The sequence below is a fragment of the Pleurodeles waltl genome, chromosome 1_1, assembly GCF_031143425.1.
Source record: "Pleurodeles waltl isolate 20211129_DDA chromosome 1_1, aPleWal1.hap1.20221129, whole genome shotgun sequence".
Classification (NCBI taxonomy): domain Eukaryota; kingdom Metazoa; phylum Chordata; class Amphibia; order Caudata; family Salamandridae; genus Pleurodeles; species Pleurodeles waltl.
Window position 1 is genome coordinate 31,833,773 of NC_090436.1, and position 18,995 is coordinate 31,852,767.

Here is an 18,995-nt window from a genome sequence, read left to right on the forward strand (position 1 = left end):
TTACTTGGCGGTCCTACCTGTCACAGCATCTACCGCGCTTTTTCTACATGCGGATGGGGAATGCCTATCGCGCTAACAATTCTAAGAGGTATTAAAAGTTACACTGAGGGCAGCTGGGGTTGACCCACTAGGTTATGCGCCCCATTCATTCAGGATCAGTGCAGCTACATTAGCGGCTGGAGCTGGGTTGCCAGTAGCAGAGGTGAAATCCATCAGGAGATGGTCATCTAATTGTTTTAAGCGTTGCATTAGACATGAATTGGTATGATCAGTGCTCATTCACTAAAATCCACGATGTGAGTGGTGATTTCTCATTCAATCTTCTTTCATTACAGTTCGATGGCGCCACATGTGGTTTGGGTCTTAGGGGATTTGTTTGTTCGGCATGCGGCTTACAGGTTGCATCAGCTCCGTAAACCTAATCCGGCAGGAAGCCAAGACGTGGCCTTTCGATGGTGCGGGGTTGACGGAATGGGAATCACACAGCTTCAACAACTCGTCGCATTGGCTAGAGGGTACGAGGGACTGCAATTCCCGGATCTCATTATTATTCACCTTGGAGGCGATGACTTGGTGCTCATGGGCCGGAAGGCGGTCAGGGAGACAATCTTTTTGGAACTCACCAAGTTGTCTGAACAATTCCCGAATGCGGCCATCGCTTGGTCCCATATGGTACCCCGCCGCAAATGGGGCCCTGGCATTAAATCAAGAACTCTCAACGTGTCAGTTCGGAGACTCAACTCAGAGATGGCCAAGCTTTGCCCGGGTCCAGGGCGATTATGGAACATTCCGCATAAACTTTTAAAAGGCCCAGAGATGTTTCACATGGACATGGTGCATTTGTCAGATGCGGGTACAGACCAATTTATGTCTGATATGTGGTTCTTCTCTAGCAGTTTGTTTGCTGGTGGGGAGGGCGAAGGACCTTTGGGGCCCAGGTCGCCCTCGTGGTGGGAGAAGAGGTACTAAAGTAACCTGAAGCAACAGAGGAGTGCCCAAGGCTGGGGCCCGGGGATAACACCAGAGATGGGATCCTGAATTCCTGGGCCAACCTGTGGATGTGTACACCAGATTAAGGGGTAGGGAGCCCATATCGCTAGGGTGGCCACGGGGCTCCTGGCCGCCCCGTTACACCCCTTGGCAGATTGGTGTTTGGAGAGGGGGCAGAACCCTGAGCGTGTGGGCAAGGAATGGTAAAGTCAGGGGAGCCGCCCCCCCTACGGATACAGGTGATGTACAGTTCACCTGTGTGGTCCGAGGGAGGTTCAGGACAGGAAGGGATCCCATCACAATGATTTATGGTTACAGATTGAAATATACGAAGACAGTTATGTGATTGTAAATATGTTTTGAAGTTCTCTTGAATTGATTTATGACTAAATCGTGTGTTATGAAATTAACAATTAAAAGTAAAATAAAACTTCTTCCAACAAAAGATAAATTTGTCAGACTGAGTATGGCCGGTGTTGGGGTGAGAGCCTGCTTGTGGTCTCCGAGTTCTATGAGAAGCGCACCCCCCCCCCCAATATGGCAGAGCACAGCCCCTTAGACGTCGGGCCGCTGGGGGCCAGACCCTCCACACTAGTTGTACGTCGGTCTCGCCAGGTACTTCTTCCTTCACACCTCGCGAGGTGTGGGGTGGATGTAGCTTCATGAGGAAACGTTGTGGCTATGATAGCGGATCCGGTTGGAACCGCCGCGTGTCAGTGGGGGGCTACATAAGCATCACACCCCCAGGAAAGCTCAGCCTTGTTGTGGCGCGGCCGTGATCAGCTAGACGGATCGTCGTTGTCCCACCCACCCTCTCTCCCTCTTTTTGGGTTGGAGAAGAGGTGCTAAAGTAACCTGAAGCAACAGAGAGGTCCCCAAGGCTGGGACTCCGGGATAACACCAGAGATAGGATCCTGGAGTCCTAGACCAACCTGAGGATGTACACACCAGATTAAGGGGTAGGGAGCCCAGATCGCTGGGGTGGCCACAGGGCTCCTGCTTCTGGCCCCCCGTTACACCCCTTGGCAGATTGGTGTTTAGAGAGGGGGCAGAACCCTGAGCGTGTGGGCAAGGAACAGTGAAGTCAGGGGAGTCACCCCCCCTTACGGATACAGGTGATGTACAGTTCACCTGTGTGGTCCAAGGGAGGTTCATGACAGGAAGGGATCCTGTCACAATGATTTATGGTTAGAGTGAAAAATACAAAGACAGTTATGTTATTGTAAATATGTTTAGAAGTTTTCTTGAAGTGATTTGGTTAGGGTGGCTTGACCTTTCCAGAAGCGGAGCTTCAACTGTGGCACCTGCGACGTTTATATTTGTAAGTGCTTCCTGTTTAGGTCTAGTTTCTGTAAAATGAGCATCGTGGCCTCCCCAACTGGAGTATTTTCTTCCAGTAAGTCAGTAAGCGTTACCTAGCAAGTGTTAAAGGCCCCGTTTGTATTGTACACGAAGGCTACGTGATGGACCACGGGGTAAACGTCTCCAGCAACCTTGTGTGCCTTTGGCATTGCGATTGTTACTCGTGCGTATTTGTGGAGATGCCCTCGTGCTCCTGTGCATCAAGAGCGCACAAACGTGTTTTGCCTTTGCTAAACCCAAGAGTTAGGGTGGCTTGACCTTTCCAGATGCAGAGCTTCAACTGGGGCACCTGCGACGTTTATATTTGTAAGTGCTTCCTGTTTGGGTCTAGTTTCTGTAAAACGAGCATCATGACCTACCCAACCGGAGTATTTTCTACCTGTAAGTCAGTAAGCGTCTTCTAGCATGTTTTAAAGGCCACTTTTGTATTGTACACTAAGGCTACGTGATAGACCACGGGGAAAACGTCTCCAGCAACCTTGTGTGCCTTTGGCAATGTCATTGTTACTAGTGCGTCTTTATGGAGATGCCCTCGTGCTCCTGCGCATCAAGAACGCACCACCTGAATCGGCGGTAAACGCAGTGGGGGCCCTTTGGAAAGCTGTCCATCATCCTGACAAGGCGGGAAGACCTTTGCTACTACGAGGGTGGGCGGGGCTTTACCTAGCGGGCGGAGCTTACAGATGACTTATAAAGGGAGAACCCTGCACTGTGCTGTCGCTCGGAGAGGAAGATAGAACCCACTCGTCACAGTCAGATACAGATTACGCTCCAGTACATCATCAATTCACCTCCAGGAAGGATTCTAGATTGTTTTCTGCTATGGAATCTATGAGCGCACAGCCTTGCTTTATCTTTCCCACGCCCAAGAGTTAGGGTGGCTTGAGCTTTCCAGAAGCGGAGCTTCAACTGGGGCACTTGCGACGTTTATATTTGTAAGTGCTTCGTGTTTAGGTCTAGTTTCTGTAAAAAGAGCATCATGACCTACCCAACCGGAGTATTTTCTACCTGTAAGTCAGTAAGCGTCTCCTAGCATGTTTTACAGGCCACTTTTGTATTGTACACGAAGGCTACGTGATGGACCACGGGGTGAACGTCTTCAGCAACCTTGTGTGCCTTTGGCAATGCCATTGTTACTAGTGCGTCTTTATGGAGATGCCCTCGTGCTACTGCGCATCAAGAACGCACCACCTGAATCGGCGGTAAACGCAGTGGGGGCCCTTTGGAAAGCTGTCCATCATCCTGACAAGGCGGGAATACCTTTGCTACTACGAGGGTGGGCGGGGCGTTACCCAGCGGGCGGAGCTTACAGATGACTTATAAAGGGACAACCCTGCACTCTGCTGTCGCTAGGAGAGGAAGATAGAACTCACTCGTCACAGTCAGATTACGCGCCAGTGCATCATCAATTCACCTCCACGAAGGATTCAAGTTGTTTTTCTGGTATGGAATCTCCGAGCGCACACTTCTGTTTTGCCTTTGCCAAACCCAAGAGTTAGGGTGGCTTGACCTTTCCAGATGCGGAGCTTCAACTAGGGCACCTGCGACGTTTATATTTGTAAGTGCTTCCTGTTTAGGTCTAGTTTCTGTAAAATGAGCATCGTGGCCTCCCCAACTGGAGTATTTTCTTCCAGTAAGTCAGTAAGCGTTACCTAGCAAGTGTTAAAGGCCCCGTTTGTATTGTACACGAAGGCTACGTGATGGACCACGGGGTAAACGTCTCCAGCAACCTTGTGTGCCTTTGGCATTGCGATTGTTACTCGTGCGTATTTGTGGAGATGCCCTCGTGCTCCTGTGCATCAAGAGCGCACAAACGTGTTATGCCTTTGCTAAACCCAAGAGTTAGGGTGGCTTGACCTTTCTAGAAGCGGAGCTTCAACTGGGGCACTTGCGACGTTTATATTTGTAAGTGCTTCGTGTTTAGGTCTAGTTTCTGTAAAACGAGCATCATGACCTACCCAACCGGAGTATTTTCTACCTGTAAGTCAGTAAGCGTCTCCTAGCATGTTTTACAGGCCACTTTTGTATTGTACACGAAGGCTACGTGATGGACCACGGGGTGAACGTCTTCAGCAACCTTGTGTGCCTTTGGCAATGCCATTGTTACTAGTGCGTCTTTATGGAGATGCCCTCGTGCTACTGCGCATCAAGAACGCACCACCTGAATCGGCGGTAAACGCAGTGGGGGCCCTTTGGAAAGCTGTCCATCATCCTGACAAGGCGGGAATACCTTTGCTACTACGAGGGTGGGTCGGGGCGTTACCCAGCGGGCGGAGCTTACAGATGACTTATAAAGGGACAACCCTGCACTCTGCTGTCGCTAGGAGAGGAAGATAGAACTCACTCGTCACAGTCAGATTACGCGCCAGTGCATCATCAATTCACCTCCACGAAGGATTCAAGTTGTTTTTCTGGTATGGAATCTCCGAGCGCACACTTCTGTTTTGCCTTTGCCAAACCCAAGAGTTAGGGTGGCTTGACCTTTCAAGATGCGGAGCTTCAACTGGGGCACCTGCGACGTTTATATTTGTAAGTGCTTCCTGTTTAGGTCTAGTTTCTGTAAAATGAGCATCGTGGCCTCCCCAACTGGAGTATTTTCTTCCAGTAAGTCAGTAAGCGTTACCTAGCAAGTGTTAAAGGCCCCGTTTGTATTGTACACGAAGGCTACGTGATGGACCACGGGGTAAACGTCTCCAGCAACCTTGTGTGCCTTTGGCATTGCGATTGTTACTCGTGCGTATTTGTGCAGATGCCCTCGTGCTCCTGTGCATCAAGAGCGCACAAACGCGTTTTGCCTTTGCCAAACCCAAGAGTTAGGGTGACTTGACCTTTCCAGATGCGGAGCTTCAACTGGGGCACCTGCGACGTTTATATTTGTAAGTGCTTCCTGTTTAGGTCTAGTTTCTGTAAAATGAGCATCGTGGCCTCCCCAACTGGAGTATTTTCTTCCAGTAAGTCAGTAAGCGTTACCTAGCAAGTGTTAAAGGCCCCGTTTGTATTGTACACGAAGGCTACGTGATGGACCACGGGGTGAACGTCTCCAGCAACCTTGTGTGCCTTTGGCTATGTCATTGTTACTAGTGCGTATTTGTGGAGATGCCCTCGTGCTACTGCGCATCAAGAACGCACCACCTGAATCGGCGGTAAACGCAGTGGGGGCCCTTTGGAAAGCTGTCCATCATCCTGACAAGGCGGGAATACCTTTGCTACTACGAGGGTGGGCGGGGCGTTACCCAGCGGGCGGAGCTTACAGATGATTTATAAAGGGACAACCCTGCACTCTGCTGTCGCTAGGAGAGGAAGATAGAACTCACTCGTCACAGTCAGATTACGCGCCAGTGCATCATCAATTCACCTCCACGAAGGATTCAAGTTGTTTTTCTGGTATGGAATCTCCGAGCGCACACTTCTGTTTTGCCTTTGCCAAACCCAAGTGTTAGGGTGGCTTGACCTTTCCAGATGCGGAGCTTCAACTGGGGCACCTGCGACGTTTATATTTGTAAGTGCTTCCTGTTTAGGTCTAGTTTCTGTAAAATGAGCATCGTGGCCTCCCCAACTGGAGTATTTTCTTCCAGTAAGTCAGTAAGCGTTACCTAGCAAGTGTTAAAGGCCCCGTTTGAATTGTACACGAAGGCTACGTGATGGACCACGGGGTGAACGTCTCCAGCAACCTTGTGTGCCTTTGGCAATGTCATTGTTACTAGAGCGTATTTGTGGAGATGCCCTCGTGCTCCTGTGCATCAAGAGCGCACAAACGCGTTTTGCCTTTGCCAAACCCAAGAGTTAGGGTGGCTTGACCTTTCCAGATGCGGAGCTTCAACTGGGGCACCTGCGACGTTTATATTTGTAAGTGCTTCCTGTTTAGGTCTAGTTTCTGTAAAATGAGCATCGTGGCCTCCCCAACTGGAGTATTTTCTTCCAGTAAGTCAGTAAGCGTTACCTAGCAAGTGTTAAAGGCCCCGTTTGTATTGTACACGAAGGCTACGTGATGGACCACGGGGTAAACGTCTCCAGCAACCTTGTGTGCCTTTGGCATTGCGATTGTTACTCGTGCGTATTTGTGGAGATGCCCTCGTGCTCCTGTGCATCAAGAGCGCACAAACGCGTTTTGCCTTTGCCAAACCCAAGAGTTAGGGTGGCTTGACCTTTCCAGATGCGGAGCTTCAACTGGGGCACCTGCGACGTTTATATTTGTAAGTGCTTCCTGTTTAGGTCTAGTTTCTGTAAAATGAGCATCGTGGCCTCCCCAACTGGAGTATTTTCTTCCAGTAAGTCAGTAAGCGTTACCTAGCAAGTGTTAAAGGCCCAGTTTGTATTGTACACGAAGGCTACGTGATGGACCACGGGGTGAACGTCTCCAGCAACCTTGTGTGCCTTTGGCAATGTCATTGTTACTAGTGCGTATTTGTGGAGATGCCCTCGTGCTACTGCGCATCAAGAACGCACCACCTGAATCGGCGGTAAACGCAGTGGGGGCCCTTTGGAAAGCTGTCCATCATCCTGACAAGGCGGGAATACCTTTGCTACTACGAGGGTGGGCGGGGCGTTACCCAGCGGGCGGAGCTTACAGATGACTTATAAAGGGACAAGCCTGCACTCTGCTGTCGCTAGGAGAGGAAGATAGAACTCACTCGTCACAGTCAGATTACGCGCCAGTGCATCATCAATCCACCTCCACGAAGGATTCAAGTTGTTTTTCTGGTATGGAATCTCCGAGCGCACACTTCTGTTTTGCCTTTGCCAAACCCAAGAGTTAGGGTGGCTTGACCTTTCCAGATGCGGAGCTTCAACTGGGGCACCTGCGACGTTTATATTTGTAAGTGCTTCCTGTTTAGGTCTGGTTTCTGTAAAATGAGCAGTCCATCATCCTGACAAGGCGGGAATACCTTTGCTACTACGAGGGTGGGCGGGGCGTTACCCAGCGGGCGGAGCTTACAGATGACTTATAAAGGGACAACCCTGCACTCTGCTGTCGCTAGGAGAGGAAGATAGAACTCACTCGTCACAGTCAGATTACGCGCCAGTGCATCATCAATTCACCTCCACGAAGGATTCAAGTTGTTTTTCTGGTATGGAATCTCCGAGCGCACACTTCTGTTTTGCCTTTGCCAAACCCAAGAGTTAGGGTGGCTTGACCTTTCAAGATGCGGAGCTTCAACTGGGGCACCTGCGACGTTTATATTTGTAAGTGCTTCCTGTTTAGGTCTAGTTTCTGTAAAATGAGCATCGTGGCCTCCCCAACTGGAGTATTTTCTTCCAGTAAGTCAGTAAGCGTTACCTAGCAAGTGTTAAAGGCCCCGTTTGTATTGTACACGAAGGCTACGTGATGGACCACGGGGTAAACGTCTCCAGCAACCTTGTGTGCCTTTGGCATTGCGATTGTTACTCGTGCGTATTTGTGGAGATGCCCTCGTGCTCCTGTGCATCAAGAGCGCACAAACGCGTTTTGCCTTTGCCAAACCCAAGAGTTAGGGTGACTTGACCTTTCCAGATGCGGAGCTTCAACTGGGGCACCTGCGACGTTTATATTTGTAAGTGCTTCCTGTTTAGGTCTAGTTTCTGTAAAATGAGCATCGTGGCCTCCCCAACTGGAGTATTTTCTTCCAGTAAGTCAGTAAGCGTTACCTAGCAAGTGTTAAAGGCCCCGTTTGTATTGTACACGAAGGCTACGTGATGGACCACGGGGTGAACGTCTCCAGCAACCTTGTGTGCCTTTGGCAATGTCATTGTTACTAGTGCGTATTTGTGGAGATGCCCTCGTGCTACTGCGCATCAAGAACGTACCACCTGAATCGGCGGTAAACGCAGTGGGGGCCCTTTGGAAAGCTGTCCATCATCCTGACAAGGCGGGAATACCTTTGCTACTACGAGGGTGGGCGGGGCGTTACCCAGCGGGCGGAGCTTACAGATGATTTATAAAGGGACAACCCTGCACTCTGCTGTCGCTAGGAGAGGAAGATAGAACTCACTCGTCACAGTCAGATTACGCGCCAGTGCATCATCAATTCACCTCCACGAAGGATTCAAGTTGTTTTTCTGGTATGGAATCTCCGAGCGCACACTTCTGTTTTGCCTTTGCCAAACCCAAGTGTTAGGGTGGCTTGACCTTTCCAGATGCGGAGCTTCAACTGGGGCACCTGCGACGTTTATATTTGTAAGTGCTTCCTGTTTAGGTCTAGTTTCTGTAAAATGAGCATCGTGGCCTCCCCAACTGGAGTATTTTCTTCCAGTAAGTCAGTAAGCGTTACCTAGCAAGTGTTAAAGGCCCCGTTTGTATTGTACACGAAGGCTACGTGATGGACCACGGGGTGAACGTCTCCAGCAACCTTGTGTGCCTTTGGCATTGCGATTGTTACTCGTGCGTATTTGTGGAGATGCCCTCGTGCTCCTGTGCATCAAGAGCGCACAAACGCGTTTTGCCTTTGCTAAACCCAAGAGTTAGGGTGGCTTGACCTTTCCAGAAGCGGAGCTTCAACTGGGGCACCTGCTACGTTTATATTTGTAAGTGCTTCCTGTTTAGGTCTAGTTTCTGTAAAATGAGCATCATGACCTACCCAACCGGAGTATTTTCTACCTGTAAGTCAGTAAGCGTCTCCTAGCATGTTTTAAAGGCCACTTTTGTATTGTACACGAAGGCTACGTGATGGACCACGGGGTGAACGTCTCCAGCAACCTTGTGTGCCTTTAGCAATGTCGTTGTTACTAGTGCGTCTTTATGGAGATGCCCTCGTGCTCCTGCGCATCAAGAACGCACCACCCGAATCGGCGGTAAACGCAGTGGGGGCCCTTTGGAAAGCTGTCCATCATCCTGACAAGGCGGGAATACCTTTGCTACTACGAGGGTGGGCGGGGCTTTACCTAGCGGGCGGAGCTTACAGATGACTTATAAAGGGAGAACCCTGCACTCTGCTGTCGCTAGGAGAGGAAGATAGAACCCACTCGTCACAGTCAGATTACGCGCCAGTGCATATGACACCAGTGGTATAGTAAGAGCTTTACATGTCTCCTAGTTCAACCTAAGCTGCTTTGCCATAGCTACCTTCTATCAGCCTAAGCTGCTAGAAACACCTTTTCTACACTAATAAGGGATAACTTGACCTGGCACAGAGTGTAAGTGCCCTTGGTACCCACTGTAAGCCAGGCCAGCCTCCTACACACCTACATTAAAAAGTGGAGCTAACATGCCAGGCAAGATGGTACTTTCCTAAAGATAGACTACACTCAGTGGCTTCCTCACCTTTTGAGACTGGATTATTTGCAGCAGCTTTCTCCATGGCCTTTTATGGCGCATTTCGCATTAGTGAATTAATAGGCACTTCTAAATGGGACCACTTAGGAGGACTCCAGCGGGCCGGGGTGCAGCTCAGTCCAGAGTGTGTAACAATACATCTGCATAAGTCCAAAACGGATCAGCTCAGTAGAGGTGCTCGCAGTAAACTCAGCGCGGCTGAGGGGTCCCCTTTATGCCCAGTGGGTCACTTAAAAGTTTACTTGGCGATCCTACCTGTCACAGCATCTACCGCGCTTTTTCTACATGCGGATGGGGAATGCCTATCGCGCTAACAATTCTAAGAGGTATTAAAAGTTACACTGAGGGCAGCTGGGGTTGACCCACTAGGTTATGCGCCCCATTCATTCAGGATCAGTGCAGCTACATTAGCGGCTGGAGCTGGGTTGCCAGTAGCAGAGGTGAAATCCATCAGGAGATGGTCATCTAATTGTTTTAAGCGTTGCATTAGACATGAATTGGTATGATCAGTGCTCATTCACTAAAATCCACGATGTGAGTGGTGATTTCTCATTCAATCTTCTTTCATTACAGTTCGATGGCGCCACATGTGGTTTGGGTCTTAGGGGATTTGTTTGTTCGGCATGCGGCTTACAGGTTGCATCAGCTCCGTAAACCTAATCCGGCAGGAAGCCAAGACGTGGCCTTTCGATGGTGCGGGGTTGACGGAATGGGAATCACACAGCTTCAACAACTCGTCGCATTGGCTAGAGGGTACGAGGGACTGCAATTCCCGGATCTCATTATTATTCACCTTGGAGGCGATGACTTGGTGCTCATGGGCCGGAAGGCGGTCAGGGAGACAATCTTTTTGGAACTCACCAAGTTGTCTAAACAATTCCCGAATGCGGCCATCGCTTGGTCCCATATGGTACCCCGCCGCAAATGGGGCCCTGGCATTAAATCAAGAACTCTCAACGTGTCAGTTCGGAGACTCAACTCAGAGATGGCCAAGCTTTGCCCGGGTCCAGGGCGATTATGGAACATTCCGCATAAACTTTTAAAAGGCCCAGAGATGTTTCACATGGACATGGTGCATTTGTCAGATGCGGGTACAGACCAATTTATGTCTGATATGTGGTTCTTCTCTAGCAGTTTGTTTGCTGGTGGGGAGGGCGAAGGACCTTTGGGGCCCTGGTCGCCCTCGTGGTGGGAGAAGAGGTACTAAAGTAACCTGAAGCAACAGAGGAGTGCCCAAGGCTGGGGCCCGGGGATAACACCAGAGATGGGATCCTGAATTCCTGGGCCAACCTGTGGATGTGTACACCAGATTAAGGGGTAGGGAGCCCATATCGCTAGGGTGGCCACGGGGCTCCTGGCCGCCCCGTTACACCCCTTGGCAGATTGGTGTTTGGAGAGGGGGCAGAACCCTGAGCGTGTGGGCAAGGAATGGTAAAGTCAGGGGAGCCGCCCCCCCTACGGATACAGGTGATGTACAGTTCACCTGTGTGGTCCGAGGGAGGTTCAGGACAGGAAGGGATCCCATCACAATGATTTATGGTTACAGATTGAAATATACGAAGACAGTTATGTGATTGTAAATATGTTTTGAAGTTCTCTTGAATTGATTTATGACTAAATCGTGTGTTATGAAATTAACAATTAAAAGTAAAATAAAACTTCTTCCAACAAAAGATAAATTTGTCAGACTGAGTATGGCCGGTGTTGGGGTGAGAGCCTGCTTGTGGTCTCCGAGTTCTATGAGAAGCGCACCCCCCCCCCCCCAATATGGCAGAGCACAGCCCCTTAGACGTCGGGCCGCTGAGGGCCAGACCCTCCACACTAGTTGTACGTCGGTCTCGCCAGGTACTTCTTCCTTCACACCTCGCGAGGTGTGGGGTGGATGTAGCTTCATGAGGAAACGTTGTGGCTATGATAGCGGATCCGGTTGGAACCGCCGCGTGTCAGTGGGGGGCTACATAAGCATCACACCCCCAGGAAAGCTCAGCCTTGTTGTGGCGCGGCCGTGATCAGCTAGACGGATCGTCGTTGTCCCACCCACCCTCTCTCCCTCTTTTTGGGTTGGAGAAGAGGTGCTAAAGTAACCTGAAGCAACAGAGAGGTCCCCAAGGCTGGGACTCCGGGATAACACCAGAGATAGGATCCTGGAGTCCTAGACCAACCTGAGGATGTACACACCAGATTAAGGGGTAGGGAGCCCAGATCGCTGGGGTGGCCACAGGGCTCCTGCTTCTGGCCCCCCGTTACACCCCTTGGCAGATTGGTGTTTAGAGAGGGGGCAGAACCCTGAGCGTGTGGGCAAGGAACAGTGAAGTCAGGGGAGTCACCCCCCCCTTACGGATACAGGTGATGTACAGTTCACCTGTGTGGTCCAAGGGAGGTTCATGACAGGAAGGGATCCTGTCACAATGATTTATGGTTAGAGTGAAAAATACAAAGACAGTTATGTTATTGTAAATATGTTTAGAAGTTTTCTTGAAGTGATTTGGTTAGGGTGGCTTGACCTTTCCAGAAGCGGAGCTTCAACTGTGGCACCTGCGACGTTTATATTTGTAAGTGCTTCCTGTTTAGGTCTAGTTTCTGTAAAATGAGCATCGTGGCCTCCCCAACTGGAGTATTTTCTTCCAGTAAGTCAGTAAGCGTTACCTAGCAAGTGTTAAAGGCCCCGTTTGTATTGTACACGAAGGCTACGTGATGGACCACGGGGTAAACGTCTCCAGCAACCTTGTGTGCCTTTGGCATTGCGATTGTTACTCGTGCGTATTTGTGGAGATGCCCTCGTGCTCCTGTGCATCAAGAGCGCACAAACGTGTTTTGCCTTTGCTAAACCCAAGAGTTAGGGTGGCTTGACCTTTCCAGAAGCGGAGCATCAACTGGGGCACCTGCGACGTTTATATTTGTAAGTGCTTCCTGTTTGGGTCTAGTTTCTGTAAAACGAGCATCATGACCTACCCAACCGGAGTATTTTCTACCTGTAAATCAGTAAGCGTCTTCTAGCATGTTTTAAAGGCCACTTTTGTATTGTACACTAAGGCTACGTGATAGACCACGGGGAAAACGTCTCCAGCAACCTTGTGTGCCTTTGGCAATGTCATTGTTACTAGTGCGTCTTTATGGAGATGCCCTCGTGCTCCTGCGCATCAAGAACGCACCACCTGAATCGGCGGTAAACGCAGTGGGGGCACTTTGGAAAGCTGTCCATCATAATGACAAGGCGGGAAGACCTTTGCTACTACGAGGGTGGGCGGGGCTTTACCTAGCGGGCGGAGCTTACAGATGACTTATAAAGGGAGAACCCTGCACTCTGCTGTCGCTAGGAGAGGAAGATAGAACTCACTCGTCACAGTCAGATTACGCGCCAGTGCATCATCAATTCACCTCCACGAAGGATTCAAGTTGTTTTTCTGGTATGGAATCTCCGAGCGCTCACTTCTGTTTTGCCTTTGCCAAGCCCAAGAGTTAGGGTGGCTTGTCCTTTCCAGAAGCGGAGTCAGTAAGCGTTACCTAGCAAGTGTTAAAGGCCCCGTTTGTATTGTACACGAAGGCTACGTGATGGACCACGGGGTGAACGTCTCCAGCAACCTTGTGTGCCTTTGGCAATGTCATTGTTACTAGTGCGTATTTGTGGAGATGCCCTCGTGCTACTGCGCATCAAGAACGTACCACCTGAATCGGCGGTAAACGCAGTGGGGGCCCTTTGGAAAGCTGTCCATCATCCTGACAAGGCGGGAATACCTTTGCTACTACGAGGGTGGGCGGGGCGTTACCCAGCGGGCGGAGCTTACAGATGATTTATAAAGGGACAACCCTGCACTCTGCTGTCGCTAGGAGAGGAAGATAGAACTCACTCGTCACAGTCAGATTACGCGCCAGTGCATCATCAATTCACCTCCACGAAGGATTCAAGTTGTTTTTCTGGTATGGAATCTCCGAGCGCACACTTCTGTTTTGCCTTTGCCAAACCCAAGAGTTAGGGTGGCTTGACCTTTCCAGATGCGGAGCTTCAACTGGGGCACCTGCGACGTTTATATTTGTAAGTGCTTCCTGTTTAGGTCTAGTTTCTGTAAAATGAGCATCGTGGCCTCCCCAACTGGAGTATTTTCTTCCAGTAAGTCAGTAAGCGTTACCTAGCAAGTGTTAAAGGCCCCGTTTGTATTGTACACGAAGGCTACGTGATGGACCACGGGGTAAACGTCTCCAGCAACCTTGTGTGCCTTTGGCATTGCGATTGTTACTCGTGCGTATTTGTGGAGATGCCCTCGTGCTCCTGTGCATCAAGAGCGCACAAACGTGTTTTGCCTTTGCTAAACCCAAGAGTTAGGGTGGCTTGACCTTTCCAGAAGCGGAGCTTCAACTGGGGCACCTGCGACGTTTATATTTGTAAGTGCTTCCTGTTTGGGTCTAGTTTCTGTAAAACGAGCATCATGACCTACCCAACCGGAGTATTTTCTACCTGTAAGTCAGTAAGCGTCTTCTAGCATGTTTTAAAGGCCACTTTTGTATTGTACACTAAGGCTACGTGATAGACCACGGGGAAAACGTCTCCAGCAACCTTGTGTGCCTTTGGCAATGTCATTGTTACTAGTGCGTCTTTATGGAGATGCCCTTGTGCTCCTGCGCATCAAGAACGCACCACCTGAATCGGCGGTAAACGCAGTGGGTGCCCTTTGGAAAGCTGTCCATCATCCTGACAAGGCGGGAATCCATCAGGAGATGGTCATCTAATTGTTTTAAGCGTTGCATTAGACATGAATTGGTATGATCAGTGCTCATTCACTAAAATCCACGATGTGATTGGTGATTTCTCATTCAATCTTCTTTCATTACAGTTCGATGGCGCCACATGTGGTTTGGGTCTTAGGGGATTTGTTTGTTCGGCATGCGGCTTACAGGTTGCATCAGCTCCGTAAACCTAATCCGGCAGGAAGCCAAGACGTGGCCTTTCGATGGTGCGGGGTTGACGGAATGGGAATCACACAGCTTCAACAACTCGTCGCATTGGCTAGAGGGTACGAGGGACTGCAATTCCCGGATCTCATTATTATTCACCTTGGAGGCGATGACTTGGTGCTCATGGGCCGGAAGGCGGTCAGGGAGACAATCTTTTTGGAACTCACCAAGTTGTCTAAACAATTCCCGAATGCGGCCATCGCTTGGTCCCATATGGTACCCCGCCGCAAATGGGGCCCTGGCATTAAATCAAGAACTCTCAACGTGTCAGTTCGGAGACTCAACTCAGAGATGGCCAAGCTTTGCCCGGGTCCAGGGCGATTATGGAACATTCCGCATAAACTTTTAAAAGGCCCAGAGATGTTTCACATGGACATGGTGCATTTGTCAGATGCGGGTACAGACCAATTTATGTCTGATATGTGGTTCTTCTCTAGCAGTTTGTTTGCTGGTGGGGAGGGCGAAGGACCTTTGGGGCCCAGGTCGCCCTCGTGGTGGGAGAAGAGGTACTAAAGTAACCTGAAGCAACAGAGGAGTGCCCAAGGCTGGGGCCCGGGGATAACACCAGAGATGGGATCCTGAATTCCTGGGCCAACCTGTGGATGTGTACACCAGATTAAGGGGTAGGGAGCCCATATCGCTAGGGTGGCCACGGGGCTCCTGGCCGCCCAGTTACACCCCTTGGCAGATTGGTGTTTGGAGAGGGGGCAGAACCCTGAGCGTGTGGGCAAGGAATGGTAAAGTCAGGGGAGCCGCCCCCCCTACGGATACAGGTGATGTACAGTTCACCTGTGTGGTCCGAGGGAGGTTCAGGACAGGAAGGGATCCCATCACAATGATTTATGGTTACAGATTGAAATATACGAAGACAGTTATGTGATTGTAAATATGTTTTGAAGTTCTCTTGAATTGATTTATGACTAAATCGTGTGTTATGAAATTAACAATTAAAAGTAAAATAAAACTTCTTCCAACAAAAGATAAATTTGTCAGACTGAGTATGGCCGGTGTTGGGGTGAGAGCCTGCTTGTGGTCTCCGAGTTCTATGAGAAGCGCACCCCCCCCCCCAATATGGCAGAGCACAGCCCCTTAGACGTCGGGCCGCTGGGGGCCAGACCCTCCACACTAGTTGTACGTCGGTCTCGCCAGGTACTTCTTCCTTCACACCTCGCGAGGTGTGGGGTGGATGTAGCTTCATGAGGAAACGTTGTGGCTATGATAGCGGATCCGGTTGGAACCGCCGCGTGTCAGTGGGGGGCTACATAAGCATCACACCCCCAGGAAAGCTCAGCCTTGTTGTGGCGCGGCCGTGATCAGCTAGACGGATCGTCGTTGTCCCACCCACCCTCTCTCCCTCTTTTTGGGTTGGAGAAGAGGTGCTAAAGTAACCTGAAGCAACAGAGAGGTCCCCAAGGCTGGGACTCCGGGATAACACCAGAGATAGGATCCTGGAGTCCTAGACCAACCTGAGGATGTACACACCAGATTAAGGGGTAGGGAGCCCAGATCGCTGGGGTGGCCACAGGGCTCCTGCTTCTGGCCCCCCGTTACACCCCTTGGCAGATTGGTGTTTAGAGAGGGGGCAGAACCCTGAGCGTGTGGGCAAGGAACAGTGAAGTCAGGGGAGTCACCCCCCCCTTACGGATACAGGTGATGTACAGTTCACCTGTGTGGTCCAAGGGAGGTTCATGACAGGAAGGGATCCTGTCACAATGATTTATGGTTAGAGTGAAAAATACAAAGACAGTTATGTTATTGTAAATATGTTTAGAAGTTTTCTTGAAGTGATTTGGTTAGGGTGGCTTGACCTTTCCAGAAGCGGAGCTTCAACTGTGGCACCTGCGACGTTTATATTTGTAAGTGCTTCCTGTTTAGGTCTAGTTTCTGTAAAATGAGCATCGTGGCCTCCCCAACTGGAGTATTTTCTTCCAGTAAGTCAGTAAGCGTTACCTAGCAAGTGTTAAAGGCCCCGTTTGTATTGTACACGAAGGCTACGTGATGGACCACGGGGTAAACGTCTCCAGCAACCTTGTGTGCCTTTGGCATTGCGATTGTTACTCGTGCGTATTTGTGGAGATGCCCTCGTGCTCCTGTGCATCAAGAGCGCACAAACGTGTTTTGCCTTTGCTAAACCCAAGAGTTAGGGTGGCTTGACCTTTCCAGAAGCGGAGCTTCAACTGGGGCACCTGCGACGTTTATATTTGTAAGTGCTTCCTGTTTGGGTCTAGTTTCTGTAAAACGAGCATCATGACCTACCCAACCGGAGTATTTTCTACCTGTAAGTCAGTAAGCGTCTTCTAGCATGTTTTAAAGGCCACTTTTGTATTGTACACTAAGGCTACGTGATAGACCACGGGGAAAACGTCTCCAGCAACCTTGTGTGCCTTTGGCAATGTCATTGTTACTAGTGCGTCTTTATGGAGATGCCCTCGTGCTCCTGCGCATCAAGAACGCACCACCTGAATCGGCGGTAAACGCAGTGGGGGCCCTTTGGAAAGCTGTCCATCATCCTGACAAGGCGGGAAGACCTTTGCTACTACGAGGGTGGGCGGGGCTTTACCTAGCGGGCGGAGATTACAGATGACTTATAAAGGGAGAACCCTGCACTCTGCTGTCGCTCGGAGAGGAAGATAGAACCCACTCGTCACAGTCAGAGTACGCGCCAGTGCATCATCAATTCATCTCCACGAAGGATTCAAGTTGTTTTTCTGGTATGGAATCTCCGAGCGCACACTTCTGTTTTGCCTTTGCCAAACCCAAGAGTTAGGGTGGCTTGACCTTTCCAGATGCGGAGCTTCAACTGGGGCACCTGCGACGTTTATATTTGTAAGTGCTTCCTGTTTAGGTCTAGTTTCTGTAAAATGAGCATCGTGGCCTCCCCAACTGGAGTATTTTCTTCCAGTAAGTCAGTAAGCGTTACCTAGCAAGTGTTAAAGGCCCCGTTTGTATTGTACACGAAGGCTACGTGATGGACCACGGGGTAAACGTCTCCAGCAACCTTGTGTGCCTTTGGCATTGCGATTGTTACTCGTGCGTATTTGTGGAGATGCCCTCGTGCTCCTGTGCATCAAGAGCGCACAAACGTGTTTTGCCTTTGCTAAACCCAAGAGTTAGGGTGGCTTGACCTTTCCAGAAGCGGAGCTTCAACTGGGGCACCTGCGACGTTTATATTTGTAAGTGCTTCCTGTTTGGGTCTAGTTTCTGTAAAACGAGCATCATGACCTACCCAACCGGAGTATTTTCTACCTGTAAGTCAGTAAGCGTCTTCTAGCATGTTTTAAAGGCCACTTTTGTATTGTACACTAAGGCTACGTGATAGACCACGGGGAAAACGTCTCCAGCAACCTTGTGTGCCTTTGGCAATGTCATTGTTACTAGTGCGTCTTTATGGAGATGCCCTTGTGCTCCTGCGCATCAAGAACGCACCACCTGAATCGGCGGTAAACGCAGTGGGTGCCCTTTGGAAAGCTGTCCATCATCCTGACAAGGCGGGAATCCATCAGGAGATGGTCATCTAATTGTTTTAAGCGTTGCATTAGACATGAATTGGTATGATCAGTGCTCATTCACTAAAATCCACGATGTGAGTGGTGATTTCTCATTCAATCTTCTTTCATTACAGTTCGATGGCGCCACATGTGGTTTGGGTCTTAGGGGATTTGTTTGTTCGGCATGCGGCTTACAGGTTGCATCAGCTCCGTAAACCTAATCCGGCAGGAAGCCAAGACGTGGCCTTTCGATGGTGCGGGGTTGACGGAATGGGAATCACACAGCTTCAACAACTCGTCGCATTGGCTAGAGGGTACGAGGGACTGCAATTCCCGGATCTCATTATTATTCACCTTGGAGGCGATGACTTGGTGCTCATGGGCCGGAAGGCGGTCAGGGAGACAATCTTTTTGGAACTCACCAAGTTGTCTAAACAATTCTCGAATGCGGCCATCGCTTGGTCCCATATGGTACCCCGCCGCAAATGGGGCCCTGGCATTAAATCAAGAACTCTCAACGTGTCAGTTCGGAGACTCAACTCAGAGATGGCCAAGCTTTGCCCGGGTCCAGGGCGATTATGGAACATTCCGCATAAACTTTTAAAAGGCCCAGAGATGTTTCACATGGACATGGTGCATTTGTCAGATGCGGGTACAGACCAATTTATGTCTGATATGTGGTTCTTCTCTAGCAGTTTGTTTGCTGGTGGGGAGGGCGAAGGACCTTTGGGGCCCAGGTCGCCCTCGTGGTGGGAGAAGAGGTTCTAAAGTAACCTGAAGCAACAGAGGAGTGCCCAAGGCTGGGGCCCGGGGATAACACCAGAGATGGGATCCTGAATTCCTGGGCCAACCTGTGGATGTGTACACCAGATTAAGGGGTAGGGAGCCCATATCGCTAGGGTGGCCACGGGGCTCCTGGCCGCCCCGTTACACCCCTTGGCAGATTGGTGTTTGGA